The sequence below is a fragment of the Hydra viridissima genome, unplaced genomic scaffold, assembly GCF_058129835.1.
Source record: "Hydra viridissima isolate aposymbiotic clone 2 unplaced genomic scaffold, HvirCarnegie_v1 scaffold_20, whole genome shotgun sequence".
In the NCBI taxonomy this organism is placed as follows: domain Eukaryota; kingdom Metazoa; phylum Cnidaria; class Hydrozoa; order Anthoathecata; family Hydridae; genus Hydra; species Hydra viridissima.
Genome location: NW_028324319.1, coordinates 424,961 through 430,179, shown reverse-complemented (window position 1 = coordinate 430,179; position 5,219 = coordinate 424,961). Strand labels below are relative to the sequence as shown.

At 29.9% G+C, this 5,219-nt stretch overlaps 1 pseudogene across 1 annotated transcript; it reads right to left on the bottom strand.

Moving 5' to 3' along the window:
- Window positions 1–3,517: 3,517 nt before the first annotated feature.
- LOC149876426 (uncharacterized) lies at window positions 3,518–4,784 on the bottom strand (annotated as a pseudogene). The gene is made up of 2 exons (XR_016448720.1): window positions 4,768–4,784; window positions 3,518–4,587 (listed from the first exon to the last, which is right to left on the bottom strand). The product of XR_016448720.1 is annotated as an uncharacterized LOC149876426 (transcript).
- Window positions 4,785–5,219: the final 435 nt, after the last annotated feature.

The following is a 5,219-nucleotide window of genomic DNA, read 5'->3' as shown; positions in this document are numbered from 1 at the left end:
TGGCAAAAGCCAAAGATCAATAGCTAAAACGCTATGTATATCGCCTGCAACCGTTCAATCCATCGAGGAAAAGTTTAATAAAGTTGGAAACCTCGAAAATCAACCTGGAAGAGGACACAAACGAAAGACTACGGCGCGTCAAGATCGATCTTTGATCAAAAGATTCGAAATTAATCCAAGATCTTCAACAACAGCAGCAGCAAAAGAGTTGGAGGAGAGTTTTGGATTGTCTCTCACACCGCAAACAATTAGAAATCGCTTGGATGAAGCGAATTTACATGGACGAACACCACGCAACAAGCCGTATATAAGCCCAATCAATAGAAAGAAGCGGCTCGAATGGGCAAATAAGTACGTGGATAAGCCACAAGAGTTCTGGGACTCAGTCATTTGGTCTGACGAGTCGAAATTCAATTTATTTGACTCTGATGGAGCTGTAAAGATATGGAGGAAGCCAGGAGAAGAGCTTCAATTGAAGTGTTTGAATGCCACAGTTAAACACGGTGGCGGTAATATTATGGTCTGGAGATGTATGGCAGCGAGCGGAGTCGGGAAATTGGCGTTTATTGATCAGAGAATGGATCAATAATTATATAAATCAATTCTGCATGATAATTTAAGTTCATCTGCAGAAATTGTCGGGTTGAAAGATAATTTTATCTTTCAACCCGACAATTTGAAAAATATTGAGCACTCTTATACGAACAGGAGAATTTGTATTTGAAAATAATACAACTTGAAATAGCTATATATATATATATATATATATATATATATATATATATATATATATATATATATATATATATATATATACGGTAAATTGGGTTTATCACCTAGTGATGCACCCAAATTATGTATAATGTAACACCCAATTTATATATAATGTAAATACATAATACTTTTGGTAATGGTGACCATTACCAACAGTATTTACATTATATAATAATTATCCAGTGGGCATTTGACGCCCTTGGACTTCCAAAGACAAATAAATATGGTCCGAGCTTCCGCGACCGCGAATTAGACGTCCATGGAGGTCCAAATTAGTTGAATTTCGTCTTGATTTGTAATTTGGTCGTCTATAAACGTCCAAATAAAATATTTTGGACATTTTTTTTAAACACGCTTGCGTAAACTATTAACCACCATTGTTTTTTTTGTTTTTGAGTTTAACAGCGCGCTAGCCAATAATATATTTGAACTAAATATCTAGATCGTGCTTCTACCGTGAATTCTTTATCAACAAGGTTTTTTACCTGCCAGACAGAAACAATGATATATCATATACGATATATGTATAATATATAATTGGACAGAAATGACTCAATTACAAAAACAAAGCAAAACAAAAAAAAATTGAAAGTTTATATAAAGCGGCTATCGACTATAAAAACTTTAAAAACTTGCTTGACTTTTTCTTACGGACTTTCTATGAAGTTAGACATCTAGTTAACATATATCATTGGTGCTAGCTGCTACAATTATCCTGTCTTCCTGTAATATCAAAGAATGGAGCGTAAAACATATACTTAAAGATTTCAAATCGATTTAAGTGAAAAATATCAAAGATATAAATTATATAATAATAATTTTTAGTAAAAGTAAGCTGAAATAAATGTTAGTTAAAAAACTTCTTACAGTTTTAGTACAGATATTTAATCTACTAGATTAAAATAACTGTAGACATTATGTATAAAAGTAGACTAAAATATCTATAGATCATCCACAGATATTTTAATCTACAAGATTAAAAGAGAGCTTCCATCTTTTTTTCCTCTTTTAAAATTGTGCAGTTCTTATTAAAATTATATTCCTTTTTTTAAAAAAAAAATTTTAGAAAAATTAATGTTAAGTATATTTGCCATTGATACATTCATTAGTTCCATTAAGTTTTTTTTATTTTCAGGCTACTTTAGTGCTGTCATTATAACTAAAAATGTTCTACCAACCAAGACAATGGTTCCTTCTCATTGGGTTAATTTAGCCAAATGTATTGTTTATTTCCCACCCAAAAGTTACAAAACTCTTGGAACATATATTTCTGAGTGGGTTGTTCCAGAGCCAGGATGGAAAAAGTTTAAGTTTATTGCATTTATTTTGGAAGCTGGGACATTGGAGATATGTAACCAGATGCTTTAACTTCAAACAGAAAATGAGTCAGAATATTAAGGTTCATTTTTTTTTTTTATTATTTATATAATCATTTTTCATGATAAAAAAAATTATAGTGTATAAATAATTTTTTTGTATCAACTATTAGGAAAGTCAAAAATGTTTGTACACCTAGTCCAGAGCTAGACTCCAGTTCTCATTCTAATGAACCTATGAGCAGTGGGTTTTCTCATAAGCTGAGTGATAAATATTCAAATAAAGGTGATGAAGAAGATTTATTTTAAAATACTCCATATAAAGTATTTGGTTTCTTATATTTATTTCAACTTTATTATTTTTTAGAATTAGAAAAATTGAAAGCAGCACTAACTCCTGTTTTGGTTTAAAAAAAAAATGTTTGCATTGAATTTTCAATTTAAGATCATTTTAAAACTGGTAAATTAAAAAGGAAACATTAAAATAGGTGATGGTGGAGTTTCTTTTAAAGAAATGACAAATAAACGTAATTACTTCCCATTTACTTTTATATACTTTATAAATATTATATTGCAGATAATTTATAAAAACTGCTTCTTATTGATTTTTTTGTATTATATTATTAATGATATAAACTTTTCAATTGTTTGATTTAATTTCAGTTTTAGAATTAAGAATTTATCATATAAAAAAAACTAATTAAATCTAATCATTTTTGAAAAATGAATGTATAGAAATTAAAATCTCAGCTTTTATTTTCAGAATTCTAATATGCTATTTTTATGGAACTAACAAGTCAGTTTGATCAAATTAAGGAAACTCAAAAGAAAATCTTTGATCGCCTTGAACTTCTTGAAAATAATGAGGTAGGACCTAAAGCATTCATAGCTGATGACATTTTTACAGAACCGCTTGACACATTAGATGAGGTTAGACGAGGAGGAAAAATAATTTAACTCCAGTAAAGCAGCGAGGTTTCAGAAGATAGTTCTTTTTTTTTTTTTTTTTTTTTAATGTAGAAAACTAAATTGAAGTATAAACTTTAATCAATAAAATTTAAAATGTTACCACTATAAACACAGCTCAAAACTTAAAACAAAGTTTATGTTATTTTAATCTAAAAGCATTCCTACTCTGATTTAGACTGTTACTATCTTTCCTCAACTATAGATTTGTTTGGAGTGGACTTGTTTTTAACTAACTTTTTTATTTTCTGTAGCTTACACAGATTAAAGGTGTCGGTGGTTCAATGCCACATAAAATAGTTAAAAATGTCTTAGACAGCATAATGACATAACCTTTGCAAAGGTGTTTTAGTAAAGATGGGATAAAGGGAAAATGGAAATTTGTAGCCACAACATTATACAAATGTTTAAAAAGTAAGTTAGTTTACATATCAAATTATGTTGTAAGGTTTCTGCTGAGTGTTACTATAAAAAACAAAGAAGTTATAATAAAATTTAAGTATGTATTTAACTAAATATTAATATTGAAAATAAAAATAGTTATATATTTTGCTTGTTTTAGCGTGCTTATTTCAGAAAAAGATGGCCTTGACGTAGGCAATATCAAAACACTCGTCGGCGACTTGTTATAACAAGCAATACTTAAATTGCAAAAAGAAGAAACTAAATAATATAAAAGGTCTTTTTTTTTTTTTGTTATAGCATTTATATTATCTAATCTGTACTTAAATTAGTAAATATATTAACTTAAAAAAAGTAATTATTTCTAGATTTTAGTGTAATTAATGCCCGAACACAACGACCATAAGTTTAACTTTGACGTCTGCCAGACGTCGTAATTCGTCCTAAAACTGTCTAAAAAGGACGTCCGTGGACGTCTAATATGGACGGACGAAAGGTATTTCATTTGGACGTCTTCTGGACGTTCTAAATAGACGTCCAAATTCCCACTGGGATAGAAACAAAATGGAACAGTTCAATAAGTAGGAATTCCACCGTGGATAAAACAAGTCGATTTAAATTTTTCAGACATTTCATTCACATTGTATTCTGTCTTCCATAAATTTTGAATAAGTTCGGTGAACTGAAATTGATGTAAAATTCGTCTCGTCACATCGTAATTATTCATATCCAACATGTATTCAAAAAAATCTGTATCATACGCATTTAGGCTATCACCATTTTTTTCAACTATGTACTGTCGCAGTGTGTTAAAATAAAAAAAAATAAAATCTGTATTGGCAATATTGTAAATAGCATTGCCATTAATATGTACGTAATTCGGATAATAAGGATCGTTTTTTGCGAATTTATTAATATCGCCTCGGAATACACTTCCTTTGAGCCAAAAATGACCAGCACCGATTTCTTGGCTAATTGAAGTCAGCCAGTTGGATCGAATCGGCCGTACGTCAGGCTCCATATAAAATACAAAAGAGGTGTTCATAAAACTCTTGTATGCTTTCATCAACATCGCTTCAAAATGATGCGAGAACCAATGACGTGTTCATCTTCAGTTTGATTGTCGTACCTGTGCAGCGTTATTGAGATTTTAAAAAAGCAATCAATACTTTGAGGCAATTTAGCGTACAAATCAGTGAGATTAGACTCAAAGTAGCCAACATAAAATACAAGTTCTACACTTGTTTGATTTTCACACGGCTTAAATCGGTTTCAAGTTTTTATATTGTCTAAAGTTTCGTTCAGTTGCTTTATGTGAAATGGCATCTCAATCTTTAATGGAATGTAGTTTGTTTGATTTGCGAAGATGGTGAGGTTAAATTTTGCTCCAGTTTTGTTAAACCTTTTTTTCTTGGACCACAAATTGATAGAAACAAGTAAGAAAAATAATGATGCCAGAAGAATAACAATTAAACGTCTTCTGAAATATTTTAAACGCATCGAATGCTGTTTGTACAAAATCTAAAAACAAAAATATCAATGTTTTTGAAATAGCACTTAATCATAGAGGGAAAAATATGTTCATTTGAGATAAATGTTGTTGTGAATCTAAATTTAGGATCTACTACATCTTTACGGCTGGGTATCTTGCTAAACGTAGTGAAAAACCAGAAGTGTAACCTACTGAAGTAAATATTTTCCATTTTTATCAAACGCTCCGCGATTAAAACTAATACTTTGGTTAAATTCAGTTTAATGAAA